The following is a 15,334-nucleotide window of genomic DNA, read 5'->3' on the forward strand; positions in this document are numbered from 1 at the left end:
CGACCAGTTCAAATTTTTCATTTTTAATGTTAGTAAATTGAAAACAAGCATATACATATACATACATATACATACAAGCATATACATAACTCGAGATCAAAAACTATTTGTGTATTGTTCTAATATACCTAACGTATTAAAAAATAGTTCTTTCGCATTTTTTAAATAAGTTAAAACATACTTATAAAACCATTGAAATGATTGTTAAAGGACAGCGAAAGGCTTAATTTATAACAGCCCTGAAATAACTAGGTTGATAGGATTACGACGGATTAAATTATACCTACGCTATTGGGTAAAATAAAAGTTATATATTATCGTAACGTACTTGCCATATTTAAATCATTTAATTAAATTTTTCTATGCCATATATATGAATAATATTTGTGAGTTTCTGTCTTTTATAATGTATATATATATATTTCATTATTATAATTGGAAACCGTAATGAATTCTTTTTATTAAAAATCCCATTATAACTTCACAGAACAGTCAGCTACAGAACTACATACGGTGCGATTTTTTTCTATATCCTAATAGCATTTAATTAAATATACAAATACCTGCCAAGGGCGGGTGGAATCGGGTGGAGCTATGCTAACGAACTGCCATTATAATTTGCCCCTGTGTCACTGTGTGAAGGTTTAGCACTCTCGACCGAGTTATGGCAGGGGTTGTTTTAGAAAATCATGTGTTTCGGGAAAATCTGACAGTACGAACGCGCGCGGCCGCGTGATTACACGTATTTCCACGATAGGCGCCGGTTGCTATGGATACGAATTTCCGTCTCCCGCTAAAAATTTATTGAATGAACACACAATGCTGTTTACATACATTTTTTGATATTGATTAGACTGAAAAATAACATTTTGTTCAGAAACTGTGAGAGCGGTGACATTTTTAAAAGTCGTGTGTTGATGGATTACTATGTATTTCTGATATTTGGAATGACTATATTAAGTAAGTATTGTACGTGCAGCTTGGATGAAATAAAAAAGTTATAAATTTACAAATGAGCGCTATATCGTTTTGTGTTAATTGTTTTATAAATAGCATTTAATAAACATAACATTTCATTAAGTATTAAAAATAAGTATTATATTTGCAGTATTTCGTTTTATAAACCGATTGTTAGAATCAGCTTTAGAACACATTTTAAGTAAACTTACCGATTCGCGAAGTATATTTGCGTAGCGAACTCAGAATATCGATGGAAATTTCTGGTATCAAAGTATCCTAACATTTTTATACCTATACTTAATATATTTTTATTCCTTTTTATTTTCATTCTTAACTTTTAAACAAATAATAGGATCTCAGAAAATACATACAGGAATTTGGATTAAATTCAAATATATGTATTTAATTTAATATGAAAAATTAATAATTAATGCATTTCTTTGGAATTACAAATTTAGTATGTTTCTGAACTATTACAATATGTGTAATCTAACATTACATTTCATCGTTTCTATTGTTACCGGATAAGTAAACTTAATTGAAATTTTCTCGCAACTATAATTTATCTTACTGTAGATATTTAACTAGATATAGGCACACATTATATTCTAAAAATTATTTTTAAAGAGTTGGTAAGTTTTTTATCTTTTGCAAACACGATATTTATAGAGGTTACCATAAATAAAAAATAATGCTATTTGACGGTAAAATCGCTTATCTTAATTTCCTATTTGCAGTATTTTAACGATTAAAGATAAATTCAATGTAGGCGTTTTCATGAAAACCAATTTATTTTTGTAATAATACGAAATTTTGTTTCATTTAAACCGCTGCTCAAATCAAGCCACAGGCGTAAATCGGCTGCACTGACCTGCGGCCATAAAAATTATGACTAATATTAAATTTTGGCTCAATAATTTTGAATTTTGTACATTCTTACTTATTTTTCTTATTCGTATAAATAAGGCTGAATTTGTATAAACTGAATAGTTTTCAGTTTGAAGTGTCACCTATATTAAATTGTTTTTTTTTTATATGCTCTATGAATACGAATTGAATCTAAATTAAATGTAAGTCTTTATAGAAGAAATTATTTTAAAATTTTCATTTTATTTCAAGCCGTCAGTTTGATAAGGTGCAGACGCGATAAATTTAATGTCAGGACTTAATGTCTATGCCATAATATTTTCATTTTCAATTTATTACGCTTTAATAACGAGTCATTCTAATAAAAACGGTACATCGTAATATATTTAGTTGAGCGCACTTTTCTTCGTTTACATATGTAATTATATAATATTTCTCTATCTATATTATTCATCCATAAACTTTAAAGAAAATCTTTGAAATATATCAAAAGAGAAATTTGTCTCGCATAAAACCGGGCAAGAAAAACATCTGACAGATTAGCTATTTTAAATATCGTGGACACTTTTTTAAGAGCGTAATTAGCGTACCGTCTAGGGTATACTAAGAAATTCTGCAGCAATAAAGTGGATTTACTGGATAATCTCGTTTGAGTTGACACTGAATTTTCACCGAGACTAACTGTAAAAGACGCCGAGACGACTCGAATTCCACTGCAAGTTTGCAAATTTCCGCTGGTCGGCTCTCATTAGCACGAAACTTACCTGAGTTCCGCCGTACCAACTAATTATGATATAGGATGTGGAACGCTCAAAGTTACCTACAACTGCGCTCTTAAATGTCAATATGAGAGCTTAAAACTAATTGGAATTTGTGTATGAATGCAGTTACTTGGTACGGTTACGTGACATGGTTATAGAAGTTCTCATCGATACCAGATGATATCTCTAATGAATAAATTATATCAATGATAAATTATAGGGATGTTCTAAACGATTTTAATAGTTAAAAACGACTTAGATAAACGCTTTTAAGAGAATTATAAATATTGTTATATTTGAAATTGTCAAATAGGTCCGCAACTGTCTGGTTTCTAGGAAAATAGATGCGTCTTGTTGTACTTGTATTTCTGTTCTAGATAAAAATAATATTTTCTTTATAAAGTTAATAAATTTCAGTTGTGGCAATAGATTGAACAAATAGGAAGCTATCCACTACTATAGTTTACGAAATAGTCATATTAACTATTTAGTAATAGTAATATTAAGTCGTTTTCATTTTTACCAAAAAACACTAGATTTCTATTTTCGTTCAAAAATAATCACTTAAAATTAAAGCATTGTATTTCAAAATCTGATGACAGTACTACGATAATTTTCGATGTACTTGAGAGATGAATAACGAATCCATCAATCCATCCACAGAGATACAAAAAAATAACCCAGTTCAAATTATCGTAATGAAACGACGTCGTCTAAGGCTCAATCAGTATTCAGACAAAAAACAATTAAGTTGAAGAAATTAACAACCTTAAATCTTTCCCTGTAAAATTATCTTCATGAAGCAAAATGAGTTTTCATTTACATAAACGAGTTAGCATAATTCGTAAATTTTCTTTTACCTTTTTTGTCCGCATTTAATTAAAATCTAAATTGTAAGCATTTACGACATTTCTCAACTTCATATAAGTATCTTTCAAAACTCTATGAATTTCAGCATTATCGTTTATCGTATATAGTATCTATATTAATTAATAACATAAAGTAGAAGAGTCTGTATGTCTGAACGCGCTAATTTCAAGAACAATTCTAATCCGATCTGAATAGTTCTTTTAAAGCTAGATAGTCCATTTTTGGAGGAAAGCTATACGTTATGTGATGTACATATGTATATGATGTATGAACAGCATGTACCTGGGTAAAACCGCGAGGCACAGCTATTACACGAAAATTCACGATAATCGAGTCGGCAATACATGTTACACGTTATTATATAGTGTCTTTACATTTAGACTTTACTACTACTTTTGATTTTCATACATTAAAACAAATCAAAATTAGGTAAATAGATGGTAGGAATGAAAGTATTTCTTGTGTTTCATTTTTAAAAATCATTAATTCAAATTTATAATATGTATTGAATAATGTTTTATTTTATATTTATAGGGAGGCACATATTTTATTTTATAAAAAACATCTCATTTTATCATTAATGATAATTGAGTTTTCCTAATCCATAACTCTATTTTTAGCTGAACGTGTTGTATTAGATTTAAAAAGTTTGTCAAGGGCGGACGTAACACGCAATTAGAGAGGGACTCGACAACATTTACATTTTAATTCAAATTTCACCAATCCAGATGAAATTTGGGATAAATTGAGTCCCTTATTTAGTGTAACGATTTAAAACCTTGCGCACATTTTTATATACGTCAACAGTTTGTAAAAAATGTTTTCATGTCTTCTCCATTCTCAAATAAAATAAATATTATTAGTAGAATGTCTCTGAAGGCTTATAATTCTTATTTGAGTAGTTATCAAAGTTTCCGTTTATAAATATACTTAATCAATCTTACTTAAATTTAATTTTATGAATTTAATAACTACATATTTATTAAATATGATTTATCAGTGTGTGGTTATAATACCAATTATTATATGAATGTATAAAGGCAAGAAGCACTAATAATAATAATTTTTTGTGTGGAATGAAATTATAATTTGTTTATTGTTTATGGGAATACGAATTAAACTCGGTATTAAGATGCGATCATTTTACGAAACAAATCTTATTCTTACCACAAAACGAATTATCAAAGTATTGTTAATTTTATCCTACAAAACACTATCCTAATGTATTGCTAGTAATTATAATTTGAATAAGAAACAATGCATATTTATTTATATATGTGTAGATTGTAGGTTGATGATTGTAACGAAATAATATAAAATGGGAAACTCCCTCGCTTTGTCACTGAACAATTTTATCCACTTTGTATCGGAATTTAAACAAAGAGGCTTCCGTACAGTGCACAGTCAAAGCGCAGCACTTTCATGCTTTAATACATCCTCTATCAATATCGACATGCAAAATAACAATTCGTTCGTAAAAAAGGAAATAATGAAATGCTGGCAAAAATGTAGGGATCGAAAGAGAAGAATTCTCTTCGTGGAAAAACAAGAGGATGTAATTGAAATAGTTTCTCGTTTGATAGCCCGTGCCAGCTCGTTGTGATCTAGAATCTGGATCAGTACAGCTTTGTTTGATTGCTACGGCCTTTATTAATGTTTTGGTCCTCGTGCGACATTTGTTCGGTACTGGAATTTATTATGTCTACTCTAAAAGTCTATTCGTAATGTAGTTAGAAACAATTCCATTCGAAAACGAATAAATACAACCATTCATATTTTGTTTTACATTAAGGGTTAAGTTTATGAATACTTAAAATTAAAATCAAGTGAAGTACTGAGCTTTTAAATTGAAACGTTCTGTATTCATAGATCAACAGACATTTTGAAACGTAAAGCCGAAATGCATTTAAATAGAAACAATTTGTGGCGAAAACATAAAAAGGGAGTATGAAAGCACAGTCATCGGGGGGTTGTGATCCCTTCGAGAATATTAAGTTTGCCCATTAGCGATCCCCGTAATTCGAAAGCATTTAGAGCGTTTGGCGCGCCGAATTTATTACTTAAGATGCTTTTGACCCTGGGATATTGTATAAACATTACTATAATGGATATTATATTATACGTAAGTATAGTATCGTAAAATTGAACCTTGATAAAAATGTTTCAACTAATTTGCTAAAATTGTAATTATTAGGTATGAATCACAAGGTATTATTGAAATTGCATTCTCGCTGAATTAAATTGAGCATATTTTATATTCGTCTTGTAAATATAATAAGTATGTTATTTTTCTTGTATAACCCCAAGTTCTATTAATTTGCTATGAAAGATTTATAGCGAAAGAAAAGAATTAGGCGAACGTTTTCTCTTATTCGTTTCACAGAGATGAAGAAGAGGGGACAACGAACCTGAGTACCTTTATATTACTCCTTGAAGTCCTTTGTAAAAATCCCGATAGATTACGTGATTTGATGCTTCAATGTACTTTATAATTCCAGTGTATTTTGTTTATTTTAACACTTCAACGTTCGTTTTTATGTGTTTACTTAATATGCAATGTTACAGCAATTTTCATATTTGTTAACTGAACACTATATTATGTTTTCGGTTGGAATAACGTCTTCTTAGCATATTCCTCAGTGGTTATGGATTAAATTTCGTAGGCTTACAAAAATATTTATCCGTCGCATGAACATATTTTTCAAATCATTCGTCATTAAAAAAATATTTAGAACATGTATCAGGAAAACATAAACCCACTTAAGCAAATAGAACGATATCACAGTCACGGTAAATCATACTGTAGATACAAGGCTGTGTGTGGCGGATATTTATTTCTTATGGAGTAAATCCATAGGGGTTTACAAAAGGAAAATCGGAACTAACAAGCACACCTAATGATCAGGGGATCTGCTGCCCAGCGATTTCCCGAAAAGCAAACTTATGTTTTTTATTTTCTTTTTGTTATATGTTTTTTAAGTAAATACAATGTGATTGCAAAAGTTGTTGACTTTTTAAGAGAATTTAAATAAATATGTCATGATGGTTGTTGAATAAATATTGGAGAGTGAAGATGCAATAAAAATAAAGAAGAACGAACGAACGAGAAGAAGAATTAGCTCTTATATGAAATAAAGAAATGTCTATTTTTTCGAACAGAGTGTGTTCTACACTCTTAACTATTGAGTAGGTAACTCAAAAAGGTCTCTTCATAAAAGGTATAATTAATTAAATTTACTGAATCGTTTCAAAAAGAAGAGACAACCTCAGTATTGTGCTGTATATTAATATTAACATTTGTTTCTCTCACAAGGGTTTTACCTGAGGATTTTACAAAATGAATATGATATAATGCGTCACTAGGACGCATCGATCACAACATGGTTACCTATACAATAAAGAAGAGCAATTCAATCGTTCGTACCAAGGTAATTTTTTAAATCAGAGCAATCGCGTTAAGATAGAGCAATAAGGATGTTTTAATGAAGTCTTTAAGCTCAACCGGACATTAGCGTTTTATTTTTATGACTTATTTTAGCGCACCGAGGAAATCTACGACACTGTTTCTCGTTTTCTATAGTTTTATAGTTGATTTTATTTGTTTTGTTTGCAATTGAATTTATATGGGAATAAATTCTGTAATTTAATTTTTTTTAATCATTGATATATAGAATTGAAAAGTTTGTACTAAAATTATTTGTAGAGTAATCTAAAATGCGTTTAATGCATAGATATTAAAATAATATTATTTTGAGATGTTCATTTTGCCATGTTCATATTTAACGACTAGCCGATTTTGCCGGATCCGCCCCGGTTGAGTCGTGATAAAAACAAAGTAAAATGGCACTATATGGCTTATGGCACTCACAGATAATGTGGCTTTCTAATGGTGAAACAATTTTTATAATCGGTTCGGTAAATCCAGAGATTACCCTCTATAACGTGACAAACTCACAAATTCACTAACTGTACCTCTTTATACCAAAAAGAAGTAATAAATATAGATATGAACGAAAAATTAACAACGTTAATCTCTGTCTAAAACATGGGCTTGCTAAATTAACTGTAAAAAATTTCGGAAAATCATGAAGCTAAGGCTCTTAAACTTTTTGCAGTTATTTTTAAAGTGAAGGTCGGAGAGTACCTTTATGTTTGTAAAACGTGTTTTTTTATATATTTTACGAATGTATATAATTTTTTGAGTTACACTCATAGGTATTGCATATTCAATCTAACCTAGGAAAACTGTATGACGCTTCCGTGAAAAATTAAATGATACAAATAATAATTTTTAACAAAAAAATTAAATGACCTTAAAATTGTTAGCACTAGACTAAAATTCAATGACCACACGGAAGGCACTTCGGGTACAGGTTTCAAATAAAAATAAAATCATCAATATTGTTGCAGCCAGTGCAAGTTCTGAGGCAACAAATGCAAAAAAATACAATCGAATTAAAAATCTCCTCCTGTTTTTGAAGGATGCGTGAAAATAATTTTCAATCCCTAAATTTTGTATATTAAGTCATTCCGTCCATTATGATAAATAGGATTTAATTAAGGTATGTTTAGTTAAACTTTTATATAGTTAGAATACAGGCGGAGGTGCATGTATTAAAGAAAACCTGCGCTAGGCATTCATTAAATACAATAGGCCATATATTCATGGTATTCTTGTACGGCTGTGTACGGGTTGAAGCCGTGTGAGCAATTAATAATAGAATACAGAGGAAGAGAGGGTTTAATTTAATTTTCTCCCTTTGCCTGTTTAAAAGGAGGTGATTAATATCTTGAGAGCAATGTGGTGGTTCTAAGACGTCAATGTAATCTTAGCTAGCTGTACATTAGTCACGCCTCAGGCTTTATTCTCAGTGAATCGTATCTATTTGGTGCTCAAGACCAATAAAAAAAAACTACGGCCCTCGGGCTTTAATCTTTCGAAATCGCTGTGGTTAAGTCGTGAAATATAGATGTTGTTAGGATTTGTTTGCTACTACTTATTTTGATTTGGTTGTTAAAATATTAAGAGCTATAAATTTTTAAACAGTGTTAGTCTTCCCGTTTAGTTTATTTTTTACATCAAGTCCGAAAACGTTATTATATTTTTGATATTTCAGTTGCCACTACAGCGAGACATTACTTCAATATAATTATATCTCGAGTAAAAATAATAAAACAATTTACTCGATGGAATTGTTCCGAGAGCTTAATACCAAGTTTCCGCTTCATTTGAAAAATACTGTAAGGAGGAGTTAAAAGGTCTTGGGTTTATTTTCCGCTGAGTGCTCCGCAAATGCAAACCGTTTTGTTTTTTCAAAACGTCCGTCGTCCGATTCGCCTTCGCCTTGATTCATTAAAAACATAACTTAGTATGATTAATATTTTTAATTACAAATCTTTATATTTTCCTCTCTTGTATTTAATTTTATAAAACTCTGTTAACCTACTTATTTAAAGTGCCATTCTTTCTTCATTTTCGCTAAGTTTAAAAAGCTTTCATAGTCCACTTAATAGGCTTCAACAATAACAGAATATGAGAATTTCCTTTGACCACGCGAGCAAAGCCGCGGTTACCAGCTAGTTTCGTAAAAAGTATTTCTAATAGCCTGAATATTTGTGAAGTACCCGTCCTTTGTAGTTAACAAGAAATGCAGCAGAGCCAACCGCGACAAACAATGGTGAACAATGCTCGTGCGACAAGTTTTATTTGAAAACTTCAAGTTTACACTCTGCCGCCCTTTTGCGACATACCAGAGAGTTAAAATCTATTATTCCATTTATTCTTCTTACATATTCTTTCAAGAAGACGGTACAGGACAGCTTTGTAAGGTGGAATATGTAATATTTAAATGTGTACTGCTGAAACAAACTTACCAATTTAAATAATAACATAGTTTTATTGATGACGTTGCACTACAGTACCAAGTAACCAAGTTTACTTACCAATAGCACAGTTCATTTTTAATAAGAGTTTTTATATTTCTTACCGTAATTCAAGACTTACATACATCTCAATTTTTTACTGTTATTCTTCTTTTAAAAAAAGAATTTAATTCGCGTTTTAATTTTATTTTGTATCGCTCTAATCCAAAGAGCGATCATTGTTTATACAATAGATTACACCGAAATAGGTTTTTTTTAGATGAGATGTTGATAGAAGGCAGTCAATCGAATTAGGAAGACAAATATTATTCTATCAGGTACCGCGGCTAAAACGAAAAAAAACAGCGTGAAAAAAGTTACTGCCAGGTTAGGTCGGTCTGGTGGCACGCGCCGGAAAATTATTTTTTCCTCGGGCGTTGAAAATATAACCCTATTATGTATAGTTTATTTTATATAATAGTAGCACTCGTCAATGCAACCTGTATGTAAAACTAATATTATGTAGAGTTGATTGTTCGTTTGTAATGGATATATACAAATACTAGCTAACCTACCCCACCGATTCTATTTTACCTATAGGTCATATCTCATAAGGAGTAATCGATAAAAATTCTTAGTCGTATTTACGAAAATAATAATTATTGAATGATAATGAAAAATTATTAAATCATTATGATTTTTCAAAACAATAGTATAATAACTTTGTTTAAAGGGTAACTTTATTACATTATAGGTACGTAGTAATAAAAACGGCATTAACTAAAAAGCAATTTGATTATTGATAAAAACATTTGACCTAATTTTCTTCTGCGGCAATTGGGTTGATAAATATTTTAACAACGGTAAAATACAAATTGCTGTGTATACAGGTATAAATAATGATTGAAAAAATAATACTAAATGCCTATTGCTAATTTATATTGCCTCAATAAATTTCGAGCAAACGAGCTTAATTTTATATTAAATTACCTAATACCGATGTTACCTAGTACCTGTATTTTTATAAGTTAACCATTTCACTCTTTTAAGATGTCTTTACGTCATCATAGCGTTGTTATACGTTCATTAATTTTATCGTGCTTTAACAATAGTTCAGAAGCATCGAAATTACGACAAAATACAATAAGACTGAAAACATGCTCGACTATTCATTATGCATAAACGAAAACGTAAATGTAAAAGTCGACACAAAAAGTATCAGCGAAACGAGGCGCTGAAGGTTTTTTGATCGTTTTATGTATTTCGCTGTATTTCAATTATTTCAATAATTACTATCGGAAAATCGCATGCGACAGTAAGGATTGAATGAAGAATAAATTAAAATTTATTTGTTTATCTTTTCATAGGCTGAAGTTTATTTTATTTTGAGATAACTCAATATATACCAGTAAAGATACTACAAGAATAATTTTATATTATCTGTGATGATACTTTAATAAATTGAAATAGGGTTATAGCAGATGATAACGATTTGATAGATATTAATTATATATACAATGCATCTAGCATCAATATCCACTTATGTAGTAATTATAGATTATAATAACGAAATAACTGTTATAAGATAACTAAATAATAATTTAACTTTATGAAATATATGTATAACATGGTGTTATTAATGATAACTTATAATAGATTATTCAATTGTTTTTTAGTAAATTAAAAATAAAACAATTCATCAACATCATTAATCTGTCATGACGGGTGTAAGTATGTACTAAGAAGTAGGTATTTTTGCTTATTTAAATACAGACAAAGATACAAAACAAAGCGGAAAAATGTTGATTTGTTTGCATAACCCATCACAAATGGCACCAAACTGTTACATATATTTAGATTACAGTTTACACAAATGCCTTATCTCTTTCTAAGTGCAGTTTTACCAAGTTTAACTCACGTTAGCTGGGGGATGGTTGAATATTAATTAATATGACGACGTTCGTGTTCTGTAATTAGTTTTTATTATTCGATTCGAACGATCGCATCGTTTATTGATATGCAAAGCAGGAATAGTATTTGCATAATGCATTTGTGCGTTTTGCCGCATTCACATGCTGGCTTTTTTCCATTAATAAGAAAGATCTTCGCTTTAGAAGGGTTTCAAAACACCAAATTCAATATTTTAAGTGATTTTATTTAAATGATTCGTATTATATTTGAGAGTTATTGTGTATAATAAAGGCGAATTAGATTAAAATTACCCACTATAAAGTCTTTATTTTCATTTGAATCATAATTAACGTGACATCAGCATTTCACTAGTCAATTACAGGGGTTGAAATTAAAATGAAAACGTGCGAAGTTCTCAGTCGGATCGTGTTGTGGAATTAATCAGTGGCCAGCTTTCTGTGTAATACCGTTCTTAGTGGACCGAGGCCTAAATAATTTATGTAAGTCCTTTTTAACAAGAGCAAAATGAAATACGTGTGTACAAATTAATGAAACGGAATATTTAATGTTAATTTTCAGAATTGATACGTTTTGTTGAATATATAATGATCAATTGATTTAATATTCTAAATGTTCTGGTAATTTTAAAACGTGTTTGAAGTGCTTTCAAGGAAGGAGCATACATGTCTCATGATGGCCGGCAAAGCACCTGTAACACTACCAGCGTTACAAGTGTGTCAATGTGGTGGTAATCACATAACATCCTTTTGATGCTCCACCGTAATAACATATTTACTGAGGAAATGATTTCATTCAACTTTGGAGTATGATATATTAATGAAAATAAGCAGACCGCATTTTAAATAATCAATAATAATTATATTGAGAGCAAACGACGTAGTTATACTGATTTGTTATATAATTGTGATAATTAATATAGAAAAATATAGGCTGCAATATTAGCATCAATATCCGACGTAGTGGGCATATAAAATGGGTAATCGAGTAATGAGGCAACGAATTACACAAAATGATTACACTGAACACAAAGCACAACTTAAATCACACTATACAACAAAATGTGAGGAAGGAGAACTTGTCACGAAGACTTCTACATGGAAAGTGAGCCTTGGTCCGACACGCCTCCATTAGCTAGACTCTATTGTAGCATGAAGTTAGTCGCAATGTGGTGGTGGTGGCGTTATCTACCGGAACTCGCGCTTCGTTTCGTTATCGGTCGGTATTAATATCTGCTTCCGACATATATATGTTGTATAAAACCAGAACTTAAGCATTTTAATCTGTTTAATAAACTGGATGTAGATTTATAGCCCAAAAGTTCTTGAGGCATCTAATTCCTTAAAACGATATGCAGATTTAACGATGGACCATTAGAAATGGAGCAACTTGTACCCTTCTAAGTAATTTGGTAGATGGCAATCGAGTCGCAGATACGGCTAGCCTGCCCCTGATTTATTGTGGCCGTCTTTTTGTCCAAGGACTGAAATTTATTGAGAACAAAACCGAATTATACGAGTGCAAGTACTTGAGTTTATCTCAGGATGAAGTATTACTCAATTTAACTATCAGAGTACATATTTTTGTATATATTTTTGAGTATCATTTATTTTACAATAATAAAATCTAAAAGAAGATTGACACAAATCAAAACTACGGTCAAAATACCTTATATGCAAAATGTGAAAAAGGTGCGAAACGAATGTCAGCTTTGTGTTTAATTTTTGAAAATTAACATTGCTTGTATATTAATTATAAAACAAATATATACCTTTAAATTATTTTTATCGACCATACATTGTATGGGTGGTATATGTCTTAAATATAAATTTAATGTATCGAAAAATAAGCCAACAAAGCAAATAGATAATCCTTACGAGTTATAGGTGGGATTTAGAAAAATTATTGCACAAAAAGGAATGTGAAAAATTCCCTTTGCCGGCAAGTATAAAATAACAAACATTTTTCACTTGCAATCTGGCGAACGCGAACTGAATTGAGTATGTCGTACCCACTCAATCTCTCGTTCAAGTGGTGAACTATGAAAAACTTGTGTAGGTCACTGAGTCGTTTACTCGAATCTAATATAGCTTATAAATGCATCGACCATCGCGCTTTCAGGCTTGGAAACTAGTTTTATTTATTTAAACTTTATTGAATTACAGTTAAGACTTTTCATACGTGGTCTGTTGCAATCCAATACTTCAGGAATTGTAACTAATGAGATTGACTAATAAATATCTCATAGTTAGTTACTTCACTACTAATACTTCAACTACAGCATACATTTTTCATTGCTTGAAGAACTAATTAAGTACCTCCTTACATCAAAAGCGGAGGCAATTCTTTTACCTGTATTTTGACGAATTAAAAGCGCTTCTAATCGAACTCTTGGTGAATACTAAAATGATTCAGTTTGAGTTTGAGTTTGAATGTTTTTGTACAACTGTATTTTTCAGTTAATATTTAATAGCTTCGACTATCAGTTATAGACAGTATTTGTGGCACATGTATGTACGAGGATTTGGTTTATATTTTATTAGACAAAACTAGAATCCTGTATTAAATCTAAATATTGAAGTCCCTAATTGCACAACGACAAATATGCATAACCTCAATCATTTCAAAATGTTTCTAAACATATCTTGCCTTATTATTAAACTTTTTGTAACAAAATTGAATTCGAAACAGAATTTTGCTCACGGATAATCATTAATTCAGAGCAAAGACTATAAAACTTTTCCGAGTACGGCTCACGCCAATACAATTTGTAAGTCATGTCAGGTGCAAAAATCCTACTGGAGTGCAACGAACTACACTGAATCTGCTAAATCCAATCTTTGTTTAACTTCACTGTTCGTGATAAAAACTTCTTGTTTCAGTTTCAAAGACGCTTAATTATTTCACATTGTAGGTACACTTCGCGATATTGTTCTAACATTAAGCGACAAAACGCGATGTTAATACGCTGTTTCACGAATGAGCTCTTAACTATTATTTATAAGGATAATTCTCCTAAACGAATAATTAAAATTTTCACTTTTTGTACTTTTCGCCTGCTTCGATCGCGTGTACTACAAAATGTTGAACTTATTGACATTTTTATGACTTTAGATGCGTTTATGTCGTCAATTGTATATTTTAGCAAAAAACCTATTTACAAGCTTCTGTTTCGTCATCACGAAGTCATAAGATAGGGTAATAGGTACCTAACCTATTTAATTAAATATTAATGATTTCTATCTCCCGGCTACGTGTATATAGTTTATAAGTATAGAAAGATTTTTTTTTCAAATAAGCGTCCCAGTGGCTTTTACGTTGTTGACGTACACACAAACGGACAAAAATTACAAACCATAGTTTTGGGGTCTACAAAACATCCATATTGCAAAGCAGTTTATATTTGAAAAAAATATTAATATAAAGAAATGCTCTGGTTGTCGGTTGAATTTTTTTTATTATGCCTGGATTCTTCAGAATTATAGCGCCTTATATATTTGTCAGAGCAATGTTTTGTTTCGCTACTTTTATAATTTGCAAGGAGTTGAAGTTTGAATGAAATCCGCATAATATTATATTTTAATAATATGGTGATAATTTATAATTTTAGGTGAAAATATATAGTAAAAATTGTAAGCATTAAATGAATTATGTCAAAATAAACATATTTTATAGGAATATTAAATTATCATCAAAATATGTCATTGCCATTTTATTACGATATACAAGAAAATTACATCGATATAAGCATGTGTTTCATGTACATTTTCGTTATTTTCGCGATTTGGACAGGAAACTGGAAACATTGTAGAAATAGAAGCGCTTTTGTGAAATGTGGAAGTGAACTTACTCTTACATTTTTTTCTGAAAGGCAGTGTAATGTAAACACGAGAGGACAATTTCAGGTTGTTGTTAACTTGAACCAGGAACGTTGAATTTTCAAGCAACTACGAGTAAGCACTTCTCAACTGTTGTGTTAACGAACCCCGTATCGCTTTATAAGTCAAATACTTATTCTGGCCATAAATACTGTTACACTTAATTATAAAAAAATATTACATTTGAATTTCGAATCTGTCATTTTT

General features: G+C 30.4%; 1 protein-coding gene across 1 annotated transcript in view; it reads left to right on the plus strand.

Moving 5' to 3' along the window:
* The first annotated feature begins 751 nt into the window (after positions 1–751).
* LOC119832256 overlaps positions 752–15,334 on the plus strand; it is an 89,440-nt gene continuing 74,857 nt past the window's right edge. Inside the window, exon 1 of the mRNA XM_038355917.1 lies at positions 752–960. The gene's annotated coding sequence lies outside the window, so the exon portion shown is untranslated. The remainder of the gene's footprint in view (positions 961–15,334) is intronic.

This window comes from Zerene cesonia, chromosome 15 (genome assembly GCF_012273895.1).
Source record: "Zerene cesonia ecotype Mississippi chromosome 15, Zerene_cesonia_1.1, whole genome shotgun sequence".
NCBI classification, from domain to species: Eukaryota; Metazoa; Arthropoda; class Insecta; order Lepidoptera; family Pieridae; genus Zerene; species Zerene cesonia.